This window comes from Ovis aries, chromosome 2 (assembly GCF_016772045.2).
Source record: "Ovis aries strain OAR_USU_Benz2616 breed Rambouillet chromosome 2, ARS-UI_Ramb_v3.0, whole genome shotgun sequence".
Lineage (NCBI taxonomy): Eukaryota > Metazoa > Chordata > Mammalia > Artiodactyla > Bovidae > Ovis > Ovis aries.
Window position 1 is genome coordinate 153,744,658 of NC_056055.1, and position 13,864 is coordinate 153,758,521.

Sequence of the window (13,864 nt, forward strand, 5' to 3'; positions counted from 1 at the left end):
AGTTGAATCTGATAGAAATATCTTCCTTATCTTCATCTGTATTTAACTAGTTTAATTTGTTGACAAGGATATAAAGGGAATTGAATGAATAATAGACTCCAGAGTCACTGTAGATAAGATAGTTATCATTTATTGCCCAGCCTGGATCACTTATAAGACTGGGAGGGGGACATTAGTGCAAAACACACGAAAAGGAAATCTCTCAAGTGCATTGGGATGTATAGTCATCCTACCTAGGATGAAGATGGAGAAATAGGGTAAGATAGAGCATATAAGAACTTGAATGAATATTTTTAGGAAGATATGGGAAAAGGGAAAGATACTGAGTCATTATAATAAAACCTTTGGTTTTTAACTTCATATTCCAAGTCTTTAATGGACTGAAAAATAACATTTTTTTCTGATATAGACCATTTTAATTTGCAAAGCTCTTACTCAAAAAAAGTGAGAGTGTGCTCCTGTGAATCTATATATTCAGGGATATTAAATAGCAATATTTTTGATGATTTAAAAATTTCACTTTAATTTGTTTAGAGAAATATATTTAATTTTGTTCCTTTTATAACCAGAGGAAACAATACAATCTGAGTTTATCTTATGTATCTAGGTGCTCAAAATGTATGCTGAAAATTATTTAGTAATGTAGGATACCATAAAACCTGTGAGATGCAAATGCAGTATTTTGTTGAAAGAATCATTTAGTCCTTTGATAGACAAACTGTGTTCAAATTAAGCAGGACCAACTTATCCATCAAGTCCACCAATGGGCACAGCAGCTTAAGCCTACAATAATTTTGGAGGCCTAAGAAATAATTCCTTTAAAAATCTTATTTCAAACAGTAAACTTTTAGAACATGAAAAATGTTTGAAGTATTTAATAACATAATTGTTCTTGTGTCAATCAATATAATCAATAAATACAATTTTTGATAATTATTATGGAGAAAGAAGTCCCACAAAAGCAGAATGAGTGAAGCCTACAAAAATCATTGAGTCCAAGGAAAGTGGGAAAAAAAAAAGAAATCCTATTTCCTAAAGAAATGTTCTTTAAAAACCCTGAAGTATAGTGTTGGAATACATTTTTTCAGCATTACTTAAGATTTCATCTTCTAATTTGAGTATCTGGAACAAGGTAACATATTTTCTTGGGAGTTGAAAAATCTCTAAAGATAATTAAGCTTTTCCTCAGATATCCTTGTTATGTGTTTTGTGGAGAAAACTACTTTTGTTTCCTAATGTCTTTTTCATCAATCATGGTAAAAAGTCCTCATAGGAACTATTGAGGATGTTTCCTTAGGGAAAGGTTGAGGAGATGCCTGAGCTGGAAGCATTAGCAAGCCTCTCCGATGGAAACAAGGATGTGTGCTGTGCTGTCACTTCAGTTATGTCCAACTGTTTGTGACCCTGTGGACCATAGTCCACCAGGCTCTTGTATCCACTTTATTCTCTAGGCAAGAATACTGGAGAGGGTTGCCATGCCCTCCTCCAGGGTGTCTTCCCAACCCAGGGACTGAACTCAGGTCTCTTATGTCTCTGACATTGGCAGGCGGATTCTTTGCCAGTAGTGCCACCTAGGAAGCACCAGAAACAAGGATAGAGTGAGCATTTTATTATAACTCAGGTTCACAGAGGAACTAGGTGGGACCTCAGCTTCACATGGCCAGCCTTCCTTTCATTTAGGACCAAATTTCAGGTGACTGTTGGGGTTTCCCAGGTGGCACTAGTGTTAAAGAACCTGCCTGTCAATGAAGGAGACATAAGAGATGTGGGTTCAATCCCTGGGTCAGGAAGATCCCCTGGAGAAGGGCATGGCAACCTACTCCAGCATTCTTGCCTGGAAAATCCCTTGGAGAAAGGGACCTGGTGGGCTGCAGTTATGGGGTTACAAAGAGTCAGACACAACTGAAGTGACTTAGAACACGTAGCGTTCAGGTGGCTGTTAGGACTACTTTGCATATTTCTGTGTAAAGTAAACAAATGCCATTATTTCAGCATTCAAATCTTTGCTCAGTCGGTGAAGGCAAGTGCTACACATAAGGAATAAGACTAAACATATGCCTTGGTTACATGAACACTTTAGTAGGATGCTACAATTTTCTAAAAGATATACATATGGTATATACCATTTTTACCTCTAACTACTTGCATCATTATTAATACAATGATGATATTAGTGAAAAAATAATTTAAAACGGCATATATGGGGTAGCACATTATTCAAATATGTTGCTGCCTGAAGCTCAGCTTCTTTGTACACCAATGCCAAAACAAATCTTGGAGACAGAGTTTTGGGTGAAGTAGAAAAGGATAGCTTTATTGCTTTGCCAGGCAAAGGGGGAAACAGCAAGCTCGTGCCCTCAAAATCATGTATCCCCACTTGGGAAAGATAGTGGCAAGTTTTATAGTAAAAGAAGGTGTGATCAGTTCATGGACATTCTTCTAATGGTTTGATGGTGAGGTAAGAGGAGTCAACATTGTCAACCTTTAGGCTTAACCGGTCTGGTATCTACATACCTGTGGCCAGCATATCATAATTTCTCCCACCTGGACGCAGTTTCAGATATTGCTGTGTGTATCTGTGGATGGGGAAACAGGACCTTGTCCCAAGGTTAGAGACTGGATCACTGGGTTTGAAAACATGATGACCTTAAGAGTAGTGTTTGTGATGCTTTGAGAATGGTAGTATAGTTGGATTAGATTGAGGAAATTTTGTGGAGAAAGTGAATGTAAAGCATCATGTCAAGAAACACTGATGCAAAGCAGACAGTGTAAAAGGAAGTATGCTTGAAGCAGAGTTGTTTTTCTTCTTTTCTTCCTCCTTTCCTTTCTCTTATTTATTTATTTATTTTTTAAACAGGAGCTTCTAGATTATCTTTGTATGCCCACAGAAATGACATTGGAGGGAGAGAGAGGCTGACAGTGTAAAAAAAGCCATAGAAAATTAAAGATCAAATTTCTCATCAATGTAGTGGATGGGGAAAAGGAAGGATTCCAATTCAGCACTGATGAGTAGTAGGGCACTTTATTTCCAGTAATAGGTAAGACAGTAGAGCATGTGATGTGAACTGATTGGTCATTTTGCTGGGGGAACAATAAGGAACTTCTGTTGTAGATATTGGCAAAAGTAAATAGCTTTATTCGAAGAAGAGAATTTCTAACCAGTCAACATGGAACAGTAGAACAAAGACTTAAAGTCAGCTAGGAAAATTAGAACCTGTTTTTACTTGACCATCTCTTGAAGGACATTTGGAGTCTTCTGACATATTAGTTTTTAAAGATATAATTCATTTGCATGATGATAATCATGTAGCACATTTCCCTATCTTATTTGCTGATCATGGATAAAATAGCTTTTTTGGTATGGTGATGGTTTAGTTGCCCAGTCTTGTTTGACTCTTGCAACCCCATGGACTATAGCATGCCAGGCTCCTTTGTCCAGACAACTGGAGTGGTTTTCATTTCCTTGCCAACCCAGAAATCAAACCCAGGTCTCCTGCATTACAAGCAGATTCATTACTGACTGAGCAACAAGGAAAGGCCCTTTTTTGGTATAGATATGCCATATTTGTAAATGTACCGAAAACCTCTAAAACTTTGTCACAAATTTTATTAATTCCTTAAAGTAGGTGTTACAAATAATTTCCCCATTTATTTACCAATCTCAGAATTCTATAATTTAATTTTAGGACTCATACTATTGGAATGTCTATATCCCTATCAAAGGCTAACTGCTTATCCCCACCATCTCCTTGTAGGACCACTTCCCTGATTATACCAACCCTATGGAGTGTTTTCCTGAAATGCTTTAGCTGTACGTTATAATGTGTTTTTGATTGTATATGGTCTGTCCTGATACTCAATTTATCAGATAAATTTCTCAATGAATTTTAAACATTTTAAGGCCAAAGAGCTGGCCCGTTGCTAATTTTTAACTCTCTCCTTAGTTGCTAGTCCAGTGTTTTCAAGTTTTAGCAAGTGTTTAATAAATGCTTGTTGAAAAACAAAAGTGAAATATATTTATAAAACTTAAGAATTCCTATTTTGCTGACACACACCTTTTTAAGAATGTTTTTGAAGAGGTGGTCTGTATATGGTTAAAAAAAAATCAATTAGTATGAATGTGAAAGTCGTGGCAAAAGATCTTTTTGCCCAGTAACCTTCTGCAGGCCTGATTTTCTCCCCAGAGCCATTCCTGGTTCCACTTTCTGTATATCCCTGCTGGTGAGGTTCATCTCACTTCGCAGTATTCTGAGTTGGCAGATGGGGTGTATGTACAGACCAGGAAAAGTTCTCTTTGAGTTGAGAGACTGGTTTATTTTTTAGCTACTGTGAAATAATTAAAAATGAATGGATACAGTTGAATTGTAGAGAGCGTATTTATTATTTGGAGTAGTTATAAAAAAAATTCCTTGAAATTAAAAATCATACCTTGAACAGGTCGATTAGTCAGATTTAATTTTTCTTTCACTCTCTTATATTGCTGTAAATATTTTCATGTCTTATGCATAACCAAAAAGTATATTAAACTGTCAAAACATAAATGATTTCCTTTTGGCCACCATGGCTTGAGGGATTTATTTCAAGTCTGTTGTGCTACTATTTGCCCCTAGGATGTGTAATCTATATTTTAGGGGAATGTGGCTTACTGCAAGACACCTGTATTATTTATGTGTGATTAATATTTGTGTTATGGTGAATGAGGTCTTTTGGCTTTACTTTTCTCTTATAGTGACTTAATCATTTCTCACAAGAATGTAGTCATTGTAATAAAACATTCCACGTACTAGTTTGTTTTTCACCAGTGACAAATGCAATTGTTGTAAAATGTGAATTTTCAGTTATTAAATATGGCATCATGAATGTAATTTACTGGGCTACATCTATGAGATGCTGCTGTATGGCACCTCTGAAGCTGAAACCAAACCAATCCTTGTTTGTATGAATTTAAATATAAACAGTATTGAACAGCATCTTTAAATCACAATGCTTAGGCCAGCAGACCTAATTTTGTGTTTTCTGAAATAAATCTGTAAAGTGTACAATTAGTTGGTTATATGGATGCCTATTAAAATGGTCTCATTGTAATTTGCAGATTTGCAACAAATGATGAAAATCTTTGATCATCCCTGACAGATAATATCATGTGCCAAATTAGGACATATTTCAAAGTTCCTTTCTGTGGGTCATAAGCTATGACATTTTTCACAACTTTCCTTTAGTTAAAGCATGTATAAAGAGTGAGAAATTGTATCAGCTCCAAAATCTACACGACTAAAATTCAATTAGATATTAACGTTACCTTCCAGAATCATCTTCTTTCACAACTGTACAGTAAAACATATTGCTCTTAACAGCTATTACTCAGATTTGGTAGCGTATGGATTATTAAATATGAAAGGAATTCATCTTAAAATGTTCATAATAATTCTTTTGATCATATTTTGATAGCTTTGCCAAATGACCAGAAAGAAGCTATAAATATAAAAGCTGATGTATATATTGTGAGCTTCCTCTTGCAAATACATAAGAATGTGTGTGTGTGTGTGTGTTGCTGTTGTTCATTGCCATATTACTTAAAATTTGAAAAAATACAAATAATGCTGGAACATAGTACTTTTTTGTCTTTTTATATAATCCATCATTAGAGCTATAGCCTGGTTTTTATGCTGTAATATTGCAAGTGGTAAATATTTGGAGAAAAAGCCCTCTGTATTTTGGAGAAGAATTTGGAATATGTCTATTAAAGGTGTGAGAGAGGAATCTTCCATGTAAATATTGGAACTGTGACATAATAAATACCTTTCAGGTATACATTAAAATTGTAAAAGTGCTCAAACTTATTGAGCTTCCAGAGAAAGTCATCAAGAGTATTAAAGAATGATGTTGATAATTACACTAAATTCAGCCAGGATACGGTGGACAAGGGCTTTAAAACTTCAGAAACATCAATTAAAGCCCAAGTTGTGTGCAATAAGCATCAAAAATTGATAAAAACTCAAATTTAGGTTTTTAGATTTAGTGTTTAAATCAATCAACTGCAAACAAGATTTAATTAAAGAATATTATTTCAAAGTGTAATTACCTACTGGGATTAGAATGAACCTCTATTGCCCATAATGTTCTCCTACTGTGATCCCACACTGAAAAATGTTGAGTTTTAGATTAATATGCATCTTGTAAGTACAAGTCCTAATCTCAATCTTAAAGGACATTTAAAACACACTTGGAACCTTCTATGCAATCAAGCCCAGTGTGACTACTCTGTCCACCATGCTAAATTTGTGATTACATTTTTTATGTGCATGATTTAAATCGCTTTAGCAGCAGTCCAGGGAGCATTTTACCCTGCATATTAATTACACAAAGGCTTTGTCATGTGAGGGTCTCAGTGGTCATGGTCTGTAATCCAGCTCATTTGAACTGTGAGTACAGTTTTTGAGCATGCTGTGCACATCAAGCCCGGTTTTAAAGCTAGAATAGGCTGAGACGGTTAACAGGTATGGTTCCTGCTTAAGGAATGAATGCCATTTATTTAGTGACATCTGCAAACTAATTGCTTAAAAATCTGAAAGTGAATATGTGTGCTCAGAAGGCTGCTATTAATACATAAGAAAGGAGACTCCGTGTCACAGCATTCCAGTTCTTATTGTCTTAAGCTAGCATTTTACAAATGATCATATGAATCCTTTATAAAATTCTTCATATTTCAACAATGGGCTTTTTCTGTCATTAAATTTTAATAATTTGGTCATAATCAGTATATTTTCAGATTTGAGACCATTTAAATATTATTATGATTTAAGAGGAATTAAATGTGTTTTTCAATATATTTATCAACAAGCAGAACCTAAAGTGAAAGATCATAAAAGAAATCACATCATTTCAACATAATAATTTGTAAATATTCAGGACTTTCTGATATATTGCTTTACTATAACAGTTTGGTCCTAAAGATCAGAAAATTAATATTTTTGGGAGTTTCCCATTTTAGGAGTTTAATCATATAATGTTAGTATACTGTGTGCCTACATGCTAGGTCACTCCAGTCGTGTCTGACTGTTTGCAACCCTATGTACTGTAGCCTGCCAGTCTCCTCTGTCTATGGGATGCTCCAGGCAAGAATACTGGATTGGGTTGCCACGCCCTCCTCCAGGGGATCTTCCCGTCGCAGGGATTGAACCCCTGTCTCCTGCAGCCCCCATATTGCAGCTGGATTAGTTACTGCTGAACCACTGGGAAAGCCCAATATACTGTATATTACTAGTTAAAAACAAATATGGGGGCTCATATCTGATATGACACTGGAGGTTTGATGTCATGGAAGTCAGCACTGAATTTTAAACATGAAAAAGAATCACAGTGATTTGAGTGAATGCCGCATATAGACCCCCAGGACCCATGCCAGACTTTAAGAATCAAAACAAATAAAGGGGCATTTGTATATGCATGTGTTTTCTGAAAAAAAAAAAAAAAAAGACACAAAATTCAGAACCACTTATGATTAGCTGAGAAAATTAATAGAAAATAGATATACTTTAATCTCTGTCCAAACAAGTGTAATGACAAATGTAGAAAAGACTTTACAATAAAAGAGTGGAAAATGCCTCAAGATTCACTTTGCTAGGAAACTCCACTGAATCTGTCAACTAACGATGTAGCAAGCAGTCTTTTAATTGGCAGAGTGAAGAATTTGCTTGCAATATGGGAGACCTGGATTTGATCTTTGAGTCAGGAAGTTTCCCTGGAGAAGGGAATGCTGCTTACTCCAGGATCCTTTCCTGGAGAATTCCATGGACAGTAGCTACAGCCCATGGGGTTCTAAAGAGTTGGACAAGAATGAGCAACTAACACTTTCGATATATTATCACACTTTCCTGGTAGAATGAGGGAAGTACAATATTTTAGAATACTAAATTACATCTTAAAAATATAAGATATAGACTTAGTCAGACAAACTGAAATACTTTATAAAGCCTAAGTGGAAATAAAGTAAGAATGATACCATTGTTTTTAAGTTTTAAATGTATGGCCTATCATGACCACAAATATTTGAAAGAAAAAGAATCATCTTCAGAAAGAATGATCATTTCTGCTTTAAAAAAATGTTTTTTGTGATTCATGTATACATTTTTCTATCCAAAGCAATTTGCCTTTTATTTATTAGTCTTAAAACCTAATTTGTAGCTAAACTATTTGAAATTCTTGCAGGAATTCCTGAGAAAGTTCAACTCATTCAACTTTCAATCTGGATATTTTTAAAAAGTCCATTTGTTTACAAGATAATGTTAATGGTACTTGAAAGAAAGATGGCTAGACTATGATCTGTGCTTTAGAAACCTAGAATCTATTGCAGATAATAACAAATAAATAGATAAATAAATAAAAAATTAAAATGTAGTATGACATGAACTTTATAAAAATACAAAACTTTATTTTCAGAAACTTTCAGTCTTCTGTTGTCAGATTCATTTTTTAATTTTATGTGTTTTATAAATAAATGATTTCCCACATTATTTAAAACAATTATTTTGGGAAAAAGTAGAGAAAACACAATATTAACATTTATGAAAATAGACTTATTTTCATTTACACAGGGTAGAGTTCATGATTTGAATGAAGTAGATCCATTCTAAACCAAGGTGGATAATTTTAAATTGATTTTTTGCGGCAGGAAGAATTGTGTATAAGTTTAATGTTAGGTTATAACATGCAAAGGGTATGTAAAGTTTTATATATTTCTGTGGAATTGGCTCAAATTCATTCTATGGGTTGAGTTGTGTATTTAAAGGACTTTTTGGTGTGGTATTTGAAGAGTCAAATGCTATGTTGACTTACACTTATGCATCATTGTATTATAAAAAGATTCAAGAGAAATTTGGCTATGCCATTTAGCAGGTCTGACAGCCTTTGCAGGAGTGTGAACACTCAAGAGGCCATGTAAAAAATGCAGTGTCTGTGTCTGAACATTTGTGCTCTGTACTGTTGGTTTAGGTTACAAAAGATTATGATGCTTTTTAAAGAAACAGAATCAATTCAATCAATTCTAAATATCTTAATATTAATTTTGATTTTGGTATAAACTTTGGAATGAAGTTTTAGGATATATATCTAGATAATTCAGATTATATAAGCAGCTTTGGCAAAATGATGACTATCTTACTAAAAAAAGATTATCATTAGGGTGGAACTTGCTTCTGTTTTTCATTTCCCACTTGGCCCCATTGGTGCCAAAAATTATGAATATTTGGAAACATTGTTGGTAATTGAGTTTTTCACTTTTCTTGAGGATGTTTGGCATCATACAGCCATAAGCCTCATCGAATTTTGTATCATTTACAAATGATTTCCTAACAGAAAAAACTTCACATAAGACATTTGTTAAGAGCATATTACTTAAATTGGTTTGAATACTAAATCCTAATGTCATTCCTTTCACATCTTATCAAAGAAACACTTTTCTTAAAATAATCTTAGTCTTCTAGTAACTGCCTAACATAACACTCTAATACAACATGACTCTTTCCAGGTACAGTCACTGAAAATTATGCTTTTTGATCATTTATTCAAACTTACAGATCTTTAAGAAATGTCTTTCCTTTTTTAGAACTGTTCCCAAAGTCTGGTAATGTGAAGTTAAAAATGCCCTTTCAAGGTCGATGACTTTTCTTTAATGTACTTTCTCCTGTTCGCCTAATAGATTTGTGCATTAATAAAAATCTATAGATTAGCTGTGTAGTTATTTTTCTAATGGAAAAGCTCCCTAAATATCTGGCATTTTGGATCAAATTTTAATGTTTCCAATTTTGAAATCTCAGCATAAAACTGTTGATGTGGTTCCCCTTTGATAAATTATAAAGGTACACTTTAATGAACATTGAATAGGATCACCTTTGCTACTTGGGGTAATAGAATAAAATAAAACAAGCAAACACATTTTTCTTACTGCCACATGCCTCTCCTTAATAATAACTTTTGTCTCTTCTGCAGAAATAGATGCTGTGTAAGTCTCATTAAATTACCTGATGGAATAAATACACAGCCCATAGCTCGGCAGTCCATAGTAAACTGAGCAAGGGTCTTGATATCTCAGAGTTCTGCTTATTTACACATGCCTTGGACTCTTCTCACAGATATGTAAATTATTCTGGTTAAAACTAAATGCTAAAGTCTACACCATTAGTCTTCCACTTCATGATCTCCACATGGGGCTGTTAGAGGGATAATGTACCATACAATACACGGTTTACTTTTAATTAATAGAAAAAAAATGTGAAATGAATATTAAATGTAGTTTAATGTGAGAGAAAGCTCAAAGCAGCTTGGTTATTTATTTATTTAGTAAAAAATATTCAGCCCTGCTTCATCATTAGAAAATTAAGTAATGCATTACTGGACCCGCAGCCTTGCTGGATACTTTGGAAGTAAAAGGCGGCTTGGAGAGGTCTTAACAAACTAGCTAATAGTAACTGGGCCTGGCACAAAGAGGGGCTATTTTAGGAAGAGGTTCAGGAGTTCTGCTCTGTGTCTTTTGAATCCTAACGGAGCTTTTCTGCCAGAGTCTGTTCTGCTCTAAGAATGTTCCCTGCTCTACACTGTAGGAATCATAGGATCTGGTGTTAAATCTTAGAAACAAAACAAAACAAAACTCATCAAATAGAGCATTTAATTAAAACACAAGATCTGTTTGTCTGTGTTATAATTCAACGTGTCAAAATTAATGCCTCTGTTTTTAATAAATAGAATTACCAATTCGCAAACAGTTTATCACACAGTTCCCAACGACAGAATAGAATTTTAATTATATAACATTATTTATAGCAATGAAATGATCGTGTTTCATAATATTTGCCAACAGCACAAGTTAGAATTTAAATAGAAAAGCTCTATTAAATAATCACTTCCTCCAGTGGATTCCCTTTTGTCTCACTTGGCTCACCTAGGATAAGGTGAGGACTTTGGGGAAAGACAAAGGACATGCATGACTCTGGCTAGGCTTTAGGAAATAACAAAGTCCTCACTGAAGGCACTTATTTGCAAGATTAAAGGGTTTGAAGTAAAGCCTGAAATTAGTAACTTTTCATCCCCTCTTTCCCAGACAGCCAGTGTTTTGTAATAAAATAAAGACCTTGCACTTTCAAACCTTCGTGCCAGACAGACTGTGAAACTGAGCACTACTCAATTTTAAATGATTCATACATTCTTAATTGTGATGTTATCCTTATAAATGATAGTAATGGCACCGTTTAAAACCTAAAAACCAGCAGGCACCTGCCAGTGAAACGGGTTCATTTAGAGCACAGCCATTGAATCTTTCATATGTGAGGCTATTCGAGGAGACTCAGCTAGGAGAAAGTCAGGAAGACATTCGATTTTACAGTTAGGAATTAGGTGGCTTGACGTGATTAGCAGAAGGGAAGTAAAATGCCAGTACTGAATCTGCAGAGAATTTACAGACCATTTGGAAAAATCACCCTGTGCTTGGAGAGTACCTGCAGAAAATTCTAACTTTCCTTATAAGACCTTTAGCTACAAATAGTAGTTTTTGTATTGTTTAGCAGGGATCGAAATATACTGTGAATCAAAGAAGATGAGAGGTTGTGAATAAAATGACTTGCTCACTTTAAAAATTATGAAAGTTTGTGTGTGTGTGTACGTGGGTGTGTGCGTGTCTGTGTGCATTTTTGTGTGAATGTGAGCACTTAAAAAAGTTTTCAAGAAAGATTCTTATAGTCCAAATAGATCTTTTAAGAGAAAGATTATTAAGAGAACACAGTTAAATCTGTAAAATGAAGGTCTTTACAAGACATATATACCAAAGTCATTTTACTTTCTCCAACATTTAAAAAAAAATGATGTTGCTTTGAATTCATTTTCAGGATTCTTTTAGTGATATCAACACTTGTCATGGTGTTGGGAGAAGAAATGTCTCTCTGAAATGTGGCCATATTCTTTTGGAACATAGTTGTTAAAAAAAATAGAAACTTTTTGAGGTTGTGTCATTTTTAGATGGCCATTTTTATATGCATCAATTTCTGTAACCTTTTGAGCAATTTTTTTTTGCTTTTTTTTTCTGTTTGTGATTTCAGACTAAATGTCTTTAATAGGAAAAAAGAATTTAACTTTTAAATATTTTATTTAACCATCAATTTTCTGACAAACTAAATAAGTAAGGAGATAAGTAGCAACTTTCTATGAGTGTAAGATATGCATGTCTCCAGGTCTCTAATGATACTATTTCAGGTATCATTAAATGATTCTAGCCCGAATATCATTAAAGGCTTAGAAGAGTGGGTATTAGTGAATTGCACTAGAATGCCTAAAAATCTGTTATTTATTCCTGAAGTCTTTTCTTGTATCCATAAAAAAAGCACCCTTTGTTCACAAGTCTAACAGTTCATGAATATAAGATCTTAACATAATTTTCCACAAAGCCCAACCAAAAACATTTTTGTTATTCTTCTTTAGTTGTTTGATTACTTGGATCTGTTATGTGACCTCATTGAAATGAATTGCTTTCTACATGCATTTATGCTGATGATATTTTTAATTAGTATAATAAATACAACAGTCAGATAGGAAGCCTACTAATATTATACCATTAAAATAAGGTGTCTCAGACTTGAAATGTATCCTTTACTTTGAATTTGAAATTTTAGAGTGTTAGAAGTAAATATAATTTACATCTTTCAAGTATGGATGCTTGACTCAGATTATTTGGGTTGAGATCCAGGACTTACTTATCTATTTACCTCTTATGGTGTCCTGGGGCAGAAAGAAAAAATGAGATCAAATAATTTAAGCATTTATTTATGTGACTGAGTCATAGTTCAATAGCTATGAACTGGTTTGAAGGTTAGTTTTCGGAGAAACCAGCCTTGTACATTATTCTATCTGGCCTTTCCAGCAAGGAAAGGGTCCTTAGCATATTGAACAAGTAAAATGCAATGAAAGTCATCATAAAATCAACTTTATTTAGCTGTTCCACTGCTCCTTTAGGCCATTGGAGGATAGTTCCTACCTTGCTTCTTGGTGAAAGTTCCAATAGGCCCACGACTTCCTGCTCATCTTCAAGTGTTTTAAAAAAAAAAAGTCTGTTGTTTCTAGCTCAATATTCAGTTTCAATTCATTAATTGAAATGATACAATTGCAATAAATTATACAAAACTGTAACATAATTTAATCATAAATCTTTTCCTAACCTCTACTTCATTACACGGACAAGGGCTGGCACATGTAGTAAAAGATCATCACAGTTTGTCTTTCTACATCTGGCTTCCAAGGCTGTTAACTGAAGTTTCAGATTCTGTCAGGTAGGGGTAGGGGTAGGGGCTGGGAGGAAAGGTAGAGGAATGAGAAAATTAAACACATGACACTTTCATGTATGTTTGTGTTTCTCTTTAGCATTCCTTTATTTGTATACTTATAGAAATTCATTGTATTTATTTATTTTTTTCAGTCCCGAACAAAGGTCCATCTAGTCAAAGCTATGGTTTTTCCAGTGGTCATGTATGGATGTGAGAGTTTGGACCATAAAGAGAGTTGAGTGCCGAAGAATTGATGCTTTTGAATTGTGGTGTTGGAGAAGACTCTTGAGAGTCCCTTGGACTGCAAGGAGGTCCAACCAGCCCATCCTAAAGGAGATCAGTCCTGAATATTCATTAGAAGGACTGATGCTGAAGCTGAAACTCCAATACTTCGGCCACCTGATGTGAAGAACTGACTCACTGGAACAGACCCTGGTGCTGGGAAAGATTGAAGGCGGAAGGAGAAGGGGATGACAGAGGATGAGATGGTTGGTTGGCATCACCGATTCAATGGACATGAATTTGAGTAGACTCTGGGGGTTGGTGATGGACAGGGAGGC